This window comes from Xyrauchen texanus, chromosome 4 (assembly GCF_025860055.1).
Source record: "Xyrauchen texanus isolate HMW12.3.18 chromosome 4, RBS_HiC_50CHRs, whole genome shotgun sequence".
NCBI classification, from domain to species: domain Eukaryota; kingdom Metazoa; phylum Chordata; class Actinopteri; order Cypriniformes; family Catostomidae; genus Xyrauchen; species Xyrauchen texanus.
This window is the reverse complement of record NC_068279.1, coordinates 33,563,800-33,578,242: the sequence shown is the minus strand read 5'-3', so window position 1 is coordinate 33,578,242 and position 14,443 is coordinate 33,563,800.

Below are 14,443 nucleotides of genomic sequence, written 5' to 3'. Positions count from 1 at the left end.
TGACTCAAGGGGCTCAAAGGGAGCTCCCCGAAGGCTCCGAAGGACCACGGACAGGTCCCACGAGGGAACGAGGCTCGGCCTGGGGGGGTTTAACCTCCTCGCGCCCCTCAGGAACCTGATGATCAAGTCGTGCTTCCCTAAATACTTACCTTCCACTGCATCGTGATGTGCCGATATAGCGGCTACATACACCTTCAAGGTGGAGGGGGACAGCCGTCCCTCCAACCTTTCCTGCAGAAAGGAAAGCACTGATCCAACTGCGCATCTCTGGGGGTCTTCACCATGGGAAGAACACCACTGAGCAAACAGACGCCACTTCAGGCCGTAAAGACGCCTCATTGAGGGGGCTCTCGCCTGAGTGATCGTGTCTACCACTCCGGGTGGTAGGCCACCTAAGTCTACCGCGTCCCGTCCAAGGGCCAGACATGGAGATTCCAGAGGTCTGGTCACAGGTGCCAGATGGTGCCCTGACCCTGAGAAAGAAGGTCCTTCCTCAGGGAAATTCGCCAGGGGGGGCTGTCGCGAGGAGCGTGAGGTCCGAGAACCAGATCCGGGAGGGCCAATAAGGGGCCACTAAGAGGACCTGCTCCCTGTCCTCCCTGACTTTGCACAATGTCTGTGCAAGTAGGCTCACTGGGGGAAACGCATACTTGCGAAGCCCCGGGGGCCAGCTGTGTGCCAAGGCATCTGTGCCGAGGGGGGCCTCGGCCAGAGAGTACCAGAGTGGGCAATGGGAGGATTCCGGGGAAGCGAACAAGTCTACCTGCACTTGGCCGAATCGACTCCAGATCAGCTGAACCACCTGTGGGTGGAGCCTCCACTCTCCCCTGGGTGTAACCTGCCACGACAGCGCATCCGCTGTGCTGTTGAGGTAACCTGGGATGTGAGTGGCCCGCAGCGACTCGGTGCTGACTCCAAAGGAGGAGACGGCGGGCAAGTTGTGACCAGCGGTGAGAGTGTAGACCACCTTGGCGGTTGATATACGCCACCGCGGCTGTGTTGTCCATCCGGAGCAACACGTGCTTGCCCCGGATCAACGGCAAAAGCCTCCTCAGGGCAAGTAATACTGCCAGCAACTCGAGGCAGTTGATGTGCCAAGACAGACTGAGTGCACGCTGCATACGACACCCCAGCCCCGTTGGGAGCCATCTGTCATAACCACGACGTGCCTGGAGACCTGGCCTAGGGGAACTCTTGCCCGTAAGAATGCTAGGTCTGACCAGGGGCTGAGAGAGCGGCAACACGTCTGCGTGACAAGGACGCGGTGTGTGCCGTGGCGCCATGCTTGTCTCTCGACTCGGGTCTGCAGCCAGTGCTGGAGTGGTCTCATATGCATCAAACCAAGCGGTGTAACCGTGGCTGATGATGCCATATGCCCCAGGAGCCTCTGAAAGGATTTCAGTGGGACCAATGTGTTCTGTCTGAATGTACGCAGACAGCTCAGCACTGACTGTGCGTGCTCGCTGGTGAGACGCGCCAACATTGAGACCGAGTCCAACTCCATACCGAGAAAAGAGATGCTCTGAACCGGGACGAGCTTGCTCTTTTCCCAGTTGACCCGAAGCCCCAAGCGGCTGAGGTGCCTGAGCACCAAGTCCCTGTGAGCACACAACATGTCTCGCGAGTGAGCTAAGATTAGCCAGTCGTCGAGATAGTTGAGGATGCGGACGCCCGCTTCCCTCAGTGGGGCAAGGGCTGCCCTCGAAGGCAAACCAGAGAAAGGGTCTGTGCCGAGGAAGGATCGAGACATGAAAGTATGCGTCCTTCAGGTCTACCGCCGCGAACCAATCCAGATGCCAGACGCTCGCTAGAATGCATCTCTGTGTAAGCATCTTGAACGGGAGTCTGTGCAGAGCCCGGTTCAGAACTCGGCCGCCCAACCCAGGTCGAGGATTGGCCGCAACCCGCCGCCTTTTTTGGGTACGATGAAGTAGGGGCTGTAAAACCCCTTCTTCATCTCGGCTGGAGGGACAGGCTCTATCGCGCCCTTCTGTAGAAGGGAGGCGATTTCCGCACGCAAGGCAGACCGTCGGCTCGGGGGTGGGGTTGTGCCGCGGCTGGGCGCGTGGAAGTGGAAGACCCGGTTCCAGGGCGCTGTACCTGCCAAAGAGAACCGGTGGCCGGCAGTCGTGATAACGACGGACGGAGAGATCGGAAGTGGAGCCCGAGGGCTAAGGAAACTGCTCTTTTTTTGAAAATGTGGGTACCGCAGCCCGTTGGCCGTGCGGTGAAATCAATTTCAAAAGGAAATAAGGATTCTCCACCCACCCCTCCGGCGGGGGAGGGAGTGGTCTGCTTACCAGCTCCCGAAGTGCAGTTCCCTGAGTCCCAGGGCTGCCCGTCTCAGGGGCGCTTTGAAGCCTTCTTAGGGTTCTTGGCGGCCGGCCGTGATGCGTCAACGTCCTGCGGGTAGCTAGCTGGTGTTGGTACCGCAGGGGGACACGCTGGGTGACGAGCAGACGGGGTGTGGGGCCTGTAGCGCCGCCTGGGCAGGATATGCTGTATAGCCTCCGTCTGCCTCCTTACCGTTGTAAACTGCCAGGTGAAGTCTCCAACGGTGTCGCCAAACAGCCCAACCTGGGAGATGGGGGCGTCAAGGAAATGAACCTTGTCAGCCTCTCGCGACTTGACCAGGTTGAGCCATAGGTGGTGCTCCTGAACCACCAAGGTGGACATCGCCTGCCTGAGAGCCCGCGCTGTGACCTTCGTTGCCCGGAGGGCGAAGTCGGTCGCCGAACGCAGCTCCTGCATTAGACCCGGGTCAGGACTACCCTCGTGTAGTTCTCTAAGTGCCTTGGCTTGGTGCACCTGCAGGAGTGCCATGGCATGTAAGGTGGAGGCGGCGTGTCCAGCAGCGCTGTAGGCTTTAGCCGTCAGAGACGACGTCAGCCTACAGGCCCTGGACAGAAGCGTCGGGCGGTTCCGCCAGGTGGAGGCGTTTTGCGGGCATAAGTGCACCGCGACCGCTTGGTCCACCTGGGGAATCGCCATGTAGCCCCTTGCCGCCCCGCCGTCGAGGGTAGTGAGAGCGGAGGAGCTTACTGCTCGTGTGCGGCCTGTGAAAGGCGCGCGCCACGAGCGCGTGAGCTCCTCATGCACCTCCGGGAAGAAAGGAACGGGGGCAGAGCATGGCCGTAAGCGGCGCTCCGGCCCCAGGAACCAATCGTCGAGCTGCGAGGGTTCGGGGGGAGGGGAGGGTTCCACTCCAGCCCGACACTCGCAGCTGCCCGGGCAAGCATGGCTGTCAGCTCCGCGTCAGCCTGCGACTGAGCCGCCGCACCCGAGGGTGGGAGCCCAGCCGAGTCTTCAGCGTCAGACATGACAAACCCGCTCTCCGATGCCGCGATCGAAATCTCATCATCGTCAGGCGCTCCGAACGTGATCGCGGGTCTGCTATGAAGCGAGCCGGCAACCGCGCCCCAGCGCTCGGTTGGAGCATACGAGCGTGGCGGGGAGTGGGAGGTCCATGGGGTTGTACCCAGCGGAGAGGCTCCCACTGAGGTCCCCGTATCGCCCCCAGCACTAGCCGACACCACCTCATACCCGTAGGTAGAAGGACCGAGTCGGGGAGCGGCTGGGGTGCCCCGCGCTCTTACGAGTGTGAGGCGCGACCGCAGCGTAGCCATGGGCATGCTCTCGCAGTGAGAGCATGAACCATCCACGAACGCTGACTCTGCATGGGTAGCACCCAGGCACAAGAGGCAACGATCGTGGCCATCAGACGGGGAGAGAGAAGGACCGCAACCAGGAAACACACACAAACGGAAAGACATCTTGAAAAAGACGCTTCACCATTTGTGCCACTCTTTTAATGTTTTTTTTTTTTAATTTTATGTATATATATGTATACGAGAGTATAAATGTATATATAAACGAAGTTATTCACTCCGTAACTCTTTTATCAGCTGCTGAAGCTCCAGGGTGTATGCTCAGCACAACGTAGTATGCGAGGGGAGGACCGCTGGAAAGCGCCGTAAAGCCAACAGCTTGCAGAGATGAGTGGAACAGCAGAGGAGTTCAGCTCTATGACTGCTCTCTCGGCTCCAAAAAAGATATCTGATGTGTATTTGCAGCGTCACTCCTTTTATACTCGTATGTCCGGGGGAGTGGCATGCAAATTCCACACGCCAATTCTCATTGGCCTTTTCTCAAAATCAGAGATGGCCGTGCTCCGCAAGAGCGACCCCTAGTGTCAACTCAGCGACACAACGTCGACTGAGTGACAGACAGGGAACTGCTTGAGTGCCAGGTAAACTTTGCGAATGGCACGACAGACAGCACTTTTCACTAAGTTCTCTGCATCTCCAATAGTGTAAAGGAACGTGCCGCTCGCAAAGAATCTCAGGGCAATGCACACAGACTGTGCAGTTGTCAAAGCCTGACTCCTCCGTGTTGAACACTTAATGTGTGGTTCCAACAAATTAATGATGTAAATAACACCCTCACGAGAAAAACGATATCTCTCAACAATTACACTGTCGCGCTGCGCTAAAGGATCCTGTCTATCCTGCAATATGTGATTAATTCGAAAATTTCGGTGAATTATTCTTGCACCTTCCGCAACAGGTTGCTGTCGTAAAAATGGACATGGCTACGACAGACTTCCCTATCTCCTCCGCTTATAAAGCCGCAATCTAATCCTGTTTACATGAAATAAGCCTGCTTGCGAGCAGGTTCAAGCTTGCACACCTGTTGCTATGACAGCAAGTCCAGGATGAGCGTCGAAGAACCAAACAATCCAAGATCATGCCAAATCGCCAACAATCAAATCCAGCTAAGTGAGTTAGCGACGTACGAAGAACGGGCCCATGGTCTCTGTGAGTCTGCTGGTTTGTTCTATTGTGTTTGTTCTCTTCTTCATGTGTTTCAGGTGCCGCTAGCACACGGAATCAGCATTTCCATGGGAACCTTGATTGTTTCAATGAGAACACTGATCATGCCAACTTTCACCTGGCTGTCAGCACCTGCCCCTTGTTTGTTTCTTGCCTATATTAACCCCATTATTTTTAGTGTTTATTGCTAGATTTTTGCTGTGTGTGTCTCTGCCACACCCTCTCCTGCAGAATATGCCTTGATGATCTGTGCTCCACACTACCACAACGCATACAAGCCCACTAACACACTCTCCATCTTCATGCTGCAGTCTCTGCTGGGTTCCCTCACGCTTTGCCAGCTCAGCTGTGTTTGGATATTGTTAATAAATTCTGTTAACTTTGCCTCTGCACATGGATCTCTGGTCTTAACCTTGACAGAACAATCTAGCCATGATGGATCCAGTGGAGGACATTAACCTGCGGTCAACACTTGCTCAGCAGGGAGCTTTGTTGGGTCACCAGCATGAAAAGATCTCTGCCTCCAACCTCACCATGGAGATGATGGCGTCACAGCTTACTGAGCGCTCGTCCTTGGTCAAACATCTTCACCAGCCTCCCGATATTGGTCCCACTCCAGAAGCTCACACACTAGCCCCAGCAGTTACCCCCAGCATCGGAAATCAGTCTCAACCCTCCTGCTCCGTACTCAGTTGAGGTGGGGTCATGCTGCACATTCCTCTCACAGAGCTCACTATTATTCTCACAGCAGCCCTCCGCATTCCCGTCAGAGACAGCTAAGGTGGCTTTTGTCATTACGCTACTCTCCAGGAGGGCCAGCGAGTGGGGAACCACTATGTGGGATAATGGCCATTCCTCCTGCTCCGCCGAGTTTTCGACCATTCAGCCCATTCAGGGTTATGAGGCAGCAAGGTTTCTGGCCAGTTTGTTCTAGGATAACCGTCAGTTGCGGACTATGCCATCGAGTTCCACACCCTCGCCACATCCTGCAAATGGAATGATCCAGTGCAGTGATATCAGTTCCTGCATGGGCTATTCGGTTCACCGTCTCATCCATGGGAGTGTACATGGACCCGGTTAAGGTCAGAGCAGTCTCCGATTGGCCGACCCCAGATTCCGACAAATTCTTGCAAAGGTTTCTGGGGTTTGCCATTTTTTTTCGCCCTTTCATTCGAAACTACAGTCAGCTTACTACACCACTGATGGACTTCACCTCCACCTGTACTGAGGTTTGTTGGTCCCCCAACAAGAAATGTTGACTACCGCTCCCATCCTTAACACTCCTTACCCTTCATGTCAGTTCGTGGTGGAGCTGGATGCGTCAGAGTTCAGGGCTGTTCTGTTGAAGTGCTCTTGGATGGGAAGATGCATCCATGTGCATTTGTCACACACCACCTCACCCCAGCAGAACGGAACTATGATGCCGGTAATAGAGAATTGTTGGCTGTCAGATTGGCCTTGGGTGAGTGGTGCCACTGGTTTGTTGGTTCGGGAGTACCTTTCAAGGTCTGGACTGACCATAAAAACGTAGAGTATATTGGCGGAGCAAAGCATCTAAATTCTAGACCAGCTCATTGGGCACTATTTTTTACGTGCTTAGATTTCGTCCCCTTGAATGGGAGTTAATCTTGATGCTTGATGTTTTGAAGTTGAAACCTCCACCGCCGCTCTGGACACCATTCTACCTGCCTCTTGGGTGGTGGGCATGATGTCCTTGGACGTGGAGGCTAAAGTCCACTTTGCGTTACGCAATGCCACCTCGCCCGCCAAGTGTCCAACGGGTCTGTTCATACGCCCTCTGGTGGGGTCACTCATCCAACATTGCCTGCCATCCAGGGGGTGCTCGTACCCAGGTGCTAATTAGGCAGAGATTCTGGTGACCTTCGCTAGCACAGGACATTCACAGATTTGTGTCCACTTGCCCTATTTGTGCATCTAGTAAGACCTCAATTCAGCCTCCGGGAGGGCTCTTCCAACCACTGTCAGTCCCTTCGAGACCCTGGTCCCACATAGGCCTGAATTTTACCGGTCTCCCCCATCCCATGGCAACACTGTCATCATGACCATTGGGTACTGGTTCTCAAATTTCCCTCCCCAAATAATCTTCAATGAGGGAGATGGTGGTTGAAGTCTTTAATCACATTTCCTGCATTCATGGCCTCTCGGTTGATGTGGTTTCTGACAAGGGACACCAATTCGTGTCATGGTTTTGGGAAGACTTCTGTTGACAGCTGAGGGCTACTTTGAGTTTGTCATTTGATGAATAGGCATGCGGAGCGATCCAATCAAGAGATTTAAAAGACCCTGTGTTGCATTGCCTCCCTTAATCTGTCTTCTTGGGGCTCTCATTTAGTCTGGGTCAAGTATGACCACAATTCCTTACCATCGTCGTCTACTGTGCTATCACTCAAATTCATCTGACCTTTTCCCATTGTGAAGGTCATTGAGGAAGGAGGGCAATTTGAGATGGACCGTCACCGAGCTAGTCACATTCATACCGTGTTTCTCATCTCCAGAATTAAACCTGTCATTATGCCCAATTTGCAGCCCTCCACACCCGTCCCACTTCCACCTCGCCTAGTGGAGGGCACACTGGCTTATTCCATCAAGCTGTTGTTCAACGTCAGTTGCAGGGTCAGAGGTGTCCAGTATCTGGAGGACTGGTAGGGTTATTGGCCTGAGGAGAGATTCTGGGTCCCAGCCTCATTGATTAGTTCCATCTTCGTCATGACAACTCTTCTGGGGGGGGGTCTTGTAATGGTCTCTATGAGTCTGCCGGTTTGTTGTTCATATCCATAGGAATCTTGATTGTTCCCTTTACAAAAGGCTTCACTACGATGTTGTGCTGCTAAGCGCTACGGGGGAACAGCTTTCGCTGTGAGCCGAGCTGAAATATTGGGTGAAACACGTCAATGAACATTGACCGGAATTTATAGCCTCGGCTGATGTAATCATTAGATGCACCTAAGGCCAGGCTATAAATGGATACGTCACCAGGTGTCGTCAGAAACTCTTTTTTCAGAGCGATTCTGTTTCTGTGTGTTTCACACACCCTGTCAAAACTTTCTTTCCTCTGTTAGGCGTTAGAATCAGTTAAACAGTGTGCAGTGAACTTTGTTCTTTGTTCTCTTTTCTCTTCTGTTTAGAAAATATTATATATATATATTTCTAAAAAAGAGAGAATGACTGAAAGCCGCAAACGGTGCGTGCTCCCCTCTTCTCGCTCTATAGCTGAAGACGACACACATCAGTTTTTGCTGTTTGTTTGGGAGCACGCTGCTCTCGCGTTGCAGCAGGGGCGGGTGCGAGCACAGCGATTTGCTTTAACAGGCAGAGTGCGTCGTACTCGCCTCGCTTGCTTCCGGGAGTCAGCACTCTCGAAAAGAAGATCGTTCGTGGGGCTCTTGCATGGTTTTGGCTGAGGAGCAAGAGATGGGTTGATCCCTTTCTCTCACTCTCTCCCCAAACCCAGCTGTTTCTTCACATGATCTCGACGCTTCTCAGATCATGAGGTGGATCGCTATTCTCTTCCCGCCTCCGAGCTTTCCGTCCGCGATAAAAAAATCTACGGAGGAATTGCTCGATGTTGTTACTCGTGCGGTTGCTAGATTGGTCTGGCCATGCGAAAAAGAGACCCCCAAACGCTCCAAATTAGGGGATAGATTGTATCTTCCAGTCTAAGACAGGGAACGCCTCATGGGTTCCTTCCCTTCTTTGATAAACCTCCATTAAGAGCTTTTTCGCTCATGGAGAACCCCTAAAAAAAAAAAAAAAAAAAAACAATGTACATTTTCTTCCCGTGTTCACATACCCTCGACGTCATTATATCCGACTGTCGTGGGTGCTGAGGCACGGCAGTATTCAGTGATGCCGCCGGTCGAAGAGACGCTTGCGGGCTATCTCTCGCCGGGCTCGGCATCGTCACTTAAGTAGCCCTCTCTTCCCTCAAAGCCTTGTAGGACAACCTCCACTTAAGTGGGAAGGGCTTATCAAGCAGCAGGTCAGGCTGGTGCTGCTCTGCACACTATGCTGTTTTACAGGCGTACCAGGCTGACCCCCTGGGCGACCTGAGTGTGGGTTCTGCGCTTGACGAGCAAGCTGCAGACCCGCCTCGGTCCTGACTGAAGGGAGGCTCAAAAACAAAGCATGGCGAGTCGTGCTCCTCCTCCCAGGGATTGGGGACAGTCTCGCCGCCCTCGCCAGCCCCAAAGCAAGACCCAAGAGAAAACCCTGACGGTCTTGCACCTAGATTAGGGGGTAGCTCCCCTCGGGACAGGGCGCGTGCTTCACTTCACCCCTCCCGGTACCTCCTCGAAGCCCCCCATTCCCGCCACCTCTTGGTGTTTCGGGTTGCAGAGGCTTCCACCAAAATTGGGTGTTTTCGCTGATCCTGCATCTTATTCAGGACACGAAGCACCCGACAACCCCTCAACAGGAAGTGTTAAAATATAATACCCATCTCAGAGATCCTGGCAGCGTGGAAACTCCTGCCGGATATATTCTTTTTGTGGGTCTTATAAGGGCGTCAGGATTTAATTCACTTGCCGTTTTTCCGTGTTTCAACGGCGTGTTCTCACTACCGTAAACCGGATTTCTTTTTTTTTGTAAAAATGAAAACTCATTCTCCTGGTTAAAGGGGCCACGGTATGTGTTCCTCTTCCAGAGAGAGAGTTAGGTTATTACACTAAATACTTCCCGTTACCCATGGAGGGTGAGGAGTGGCGTCTGGCTTAGATCTTAAAGCTTGAACTACCCGTGGGTGTTCAAGTCCAAGATGATGCCTGTCAAGACGGTCGTGTCTCAAGCCCTACAACTCGTTTGGCTGGTCACCATCGATCTTATGACGCAATTCTGTACTTCATTTAGAAGTTCTGCCACAACATGGAAAGTTCCTGAGGTTCACTTCCGGGGGCGAAGTCTTCCAGGGTCAGGTTCTTTCAATCAGCCTAGCCATTTTTACCCGAACATTCACAATGCATGATGTAGCGCTGGCTCCTTGCGACTCCGGGGCATCTGCATTCTGAATTATGTAGACGACTGGCTGATCCTAGCGCAGTTCCAGGAACTGGCAGTTCAGCACATGGACATCGTCTTAGCTCATCTGTTTCTCTGGGGTTGAGGCTCAACGCCAAGAAAAGCGTCCTCTCTCCCACTCAGAACACTGTCTATCGGGGCATTGCATGGAGTTCAATCTCAATGCGGGCACAACTGTCTCCCGCTAGGATTGAGTCCATTTAGATCACCCTGAGCAAAGTCAGGCTAGGTCAAGGTTGCACTGTTATCAGTATCAATGATTTCCAGGTCTCAGGGCGCATGCGTCCACAGTGATCCCTCTGGACCTTCTGCTCATGAGACCGTTTTTGTTGTGGCCAAAAGCCAGGGGATTCTTCCAAGGGCCAAAACCCCTAGGCTAAATAGGGTTATGCGCCTCAAGCTTCATTCCCTTTCTATGTGGTTCAGACCCCGGTTTTCTGCCTTGGGTCCCACTCTAGGTGCGTCTTGTTGTCGCAGGCTGCTAACGACAGACGCCTCCCTGATGGGCGGGGTAGCGGCCTTAAGTGGTCATCCAGCTTAAGGGGATAGGAGGGTCATCAGCTCGGTTGTCACAGTCACTGTCTCGGGTTGATGGCTGTATTTCTGGCCCTGAAATACCTCCTCCTGAGGCTGCCATGTCTTGGTGCGGGTGGACAATGCAGCGGTAGCCTCTTACATAAATCATCAAGGAGACCCACGTTCTTGTCAGCTGTATTTCTGACACGTTGGGTTCTCCTTAGGGCCCAGGGCAAGCTCCTGTCACTCAGGTCAGTTATATCCCTGGATGCCCGTATATGGGAGCAGATTTACGGTCCAGACAGAAAATACCAACGGGGGAGTTAAGAACTCCACCCTAAGGTAGTAGTTGCCCAGAGTTCGCCAGCAAGGGTTTTTGCCTCTTACTGATAGCACCGTGCTGGCCGAACAGGGATTGGTTCTCGGAGCTAATCTCTTCCCTCGACGGCTCGCCTTTGGCGATACCGAACAGGAAGGATCTTCTGTCTCAGGCACAGGGCAATATTTCATCCCTGCCCCAAATTGTGGAATCTTTCATGTTTGGCCCCTAAGGGTACCAACTGAAGGACACAGGGCTCTCTCCTGAGGTTATCAAGACCTTTTTAAATGCCGGGCTTTTTCCACTTGGAACAAGTTTGGGTGAGATCTTAGGGCAGAAGAGGACCTCTTCGCCTCTATGAATAGCGCAATGTCTCCTCTACTTCTCCCTGAAATCACCCAGCCCCCTTGGGTCTGGACGTTAAGACACATACATGACCCAGAATGCGTCTATATGCGTTTCTCTCCCCGGTTTCTCTGCTCTCGGGAGTCTTGGTAATGTTCACCAGCAAGGGTCTTGCCTCCTATTAATGGCGCTGCGCTGGCTGAACAGGATATGGTTCTCGGAGTTAATATCTCTCCTCAACGGCTCGCCTTGGGCGATTCCGAACAGGTAGGACCTTCTTTCTCAGGCTCGGGGGACATATTCATCCCCAGCCCGAATTGTGAAACCTTTCATGCTTGGCCCCTGTAGGGTACCAACTGAGGTTCACAGGGCTTTCTCCTGAAGTTATCGAGACCATTTCAAGTGCTAGGGCTCCCTCCCTTGGAACTGATCTGGGTAGATTTTACAGGGCAGAAGAGGACCTCTTCGCCTCTGTTGATAGCGCAATGTCTCCTCTACTTCTCCCCGAGTCACCCAGTCCCCCCCCTCTGGGGTGCTGATCGTGGTGGCGCATACATGGCACAAATGCTCCTGCATGCGTTTCCTTCTAATCAGTTCAAATTACAGAACCAGCTAACTGCCAGTTTGCTTCAGTTCTGGATTTTCTGTGGAAAGAACTGTCAGCGGGCACTTGCCTTGCCACTGCCAGGTTCTATGTGGCTCCCACTTCGGCTTGCCACGCCTTGGTGGGCGGGGTGCCCTCTAAGAGGCATCCTTGCTAGGACCTCTTCATAGGGTAAGACCCCCCTTTTTAAAACCTCTAGAGTCAGCGTTTGTTAGACTTCTGACTCTCAAGATGGTTTTTCATATGGCAATTACGTCTCTAAGGAGACTTGGGTACCTACAGGCTCTGTCTCTTTTGCTGGCCTGTTTTGAGTTGCCCCAGGTAGGACCAAGAGCATTCTTTGCACCCTCACCCTGACTACCTGCCCAAGGTGCCTTTCTCGACCCTTGGCCAGTCATTCTCTAAGCCTTCTGCTCCCTGCCGTTTGTAATGCCGGAGCAGCTAAAGACTACTCAGATTTTGTCCAGTCTGTGCCCTTCAGAATTATGTCCACCGCATTTGCTAGTGGCGTAAAGTCAGGGCAGCAGTTCTTCACTTTGAAGCCGTGACCGGGTTGTCATTTTGGGTGAGGGACCTTACTGCCCGGGCCTACGAGGCAGCGTTCAAGCTTCGCCAGTAGGTTTTAGGGCGCACTCTTCCAGAGGGCTCTCCTCCTCTAAAGCCTTGGCTAGAGGTCTCCCTCTGCAGCAAGTTTGTGGTGCGGCATGTTGGTCCTCTCCGCGCACATTCATTAAACTTTTATAGTTTGGATGTTCTTGCCACTCTTGGCTCTTACGCCCTTGAGTTGACACCGAACAAGTTTGTGGTGCGGCAGGTTGGCACTCTCCGCACACACTAATCACATTTTATGGTTTAGATGCTTTGCTACTCCGGACTCTTATGTCCTTGAGTCGACATCTCAGCCCATGCCTAAACAAGTTTGTGATGCGGCAGGCTGGTCCTCTCCGCTCACATTCATCAGTTGTTATGACAAGTTTGTGTTGCGATAGGGTTCTCTTCGCACACATTCATCGAACTTTATGGGTTAGATGCTTTGCTACTGTGGGCTCTTATGCCCTTGAGTCGACATCTCAGCTCATGCCTGAACAGGTTTGTGATGCGGCAGACTGGTCCTCTCCGCACACATTCATCAAAAAATTTATGGTTTAGATGTTTATGCTACTCCGGGCTCTTATGCCCTTGAGTCGACATCTCAAGCTCATGTCTGAGACCTCTCGCGTTTTTGTGAGTACACTGCACAACCGTAGGGGTCCGGACAGCCCCAAGTGCGGCGGCGTGGGTATTGCGTTCCCCGTAGCGCTTAGCAGCGCAACATCGTAGTGAAGCCTTTTGTAAAGGGAATGTCTCGGGTTACATGTGTAACCCTTGTTCCCTGAAAAAGGCGGAACGAGATGTTGCGCTGCTTTGCCGCACTGGGACGTCCCAGGACTGCTCTTCAAAAAGAAGTATCTGATGACACCTGGTGACGTATCCATTTATAGCCTGGCCTCAGGTGCATCTAATGATTACATCAGCCGAGGCTATAAATTCCGGTCAATGTTCATTGACGTGTTTCACACAATATTTCAGCTCGGCTCACAGCGAAAGCTGTTCCCCCGTAGCGCTTAGCAGCGCAACATCTCGTTCCGCCTTTTTCAGGGAACAAGGGTTACACATGTAACCCGAGAAGTTTCCATGGGAATGCTGATCGTGGCAATTTTCAGTTGGCTATTGGCACCTGCCCCTTGTTTGTTTCCTGCCTATATTAACACCACTACTTAATGTTCATTGCTAGATTGTTCTTGAGTGTGTAGTTACTCACCTCGCTCTCTCTGCCCTAGTCGGTCCTTTTACATGTTTTCTCTATTGGTTGCCAGTCATTGCCGCAGTTCCCATATTGTGGTTATCCTGTTTGTTTATTTACTCACCTCGACTCTTCATCTGAGAATTCCTCATCGGTTTTTCATCTACACTGCCATGACGCACTCACTTCTACGAACACACCTTTCTCCAGAGGATTCCTTGCAGTTCTGCGCTCCACACTACTATAATGCATTCACGCCTATGAACACATTCTCATCCAGAGTATTCCTTGTGGATCTAGGCTCCACATTACCACAACATACAACCCTATGAACAAACTCTCCATCTCCACGCTGCAGTCAGTGTCGGGTTCCCTCACGCTTCGCCAGCTCAGCTGTGATTGATTATTGTTAATAAATTCTGCTAACTTCGCCTCTGCACTTGGATCTCTGGTCTCATCCTTGACAGTATAGAAATGGCAGAATAAAAATTTGGGGGTGAACTTTTCCTTTACTGTGCACTCATCTTACGGTGTATTTCCATGTCCACCAGCTTTGTAAAGGAGATGTTCAGCAGAATGACAGCCTCAGTCATTGTTCACTTTTATTGTATGGAAAAAAGATTCAGAGAAAGTGAATGGTGCCTAAGGCTAACGTACTTAACATCACCTTCTGTGTTCCACAGAATAAATAAAGTCATAACATTTTAGAACATCATGGTAAGCACACTGTATGGCGAAATCGTTTTGTATAAAATGATAATTTAATGCACACAATCGTGCAGCATCTTAAGAATTTACACAAGCTTTGTATATGATCAAGCATGCCATTGCACTGTTTGTAAATTTTTTAGCTCTCTTGGCTGTGCTCCTAAAGCCTTGTTGGCTGGCAACCAGAAAACAGCAAGATGATGATGGGAACTGTACCACCCTGCCAAATGCAGGAAGCACAGAGCATCTGTATTATATGGAAACTGCTGGACAGCTGATAATCTGCTCAGGGCCTCAGACAC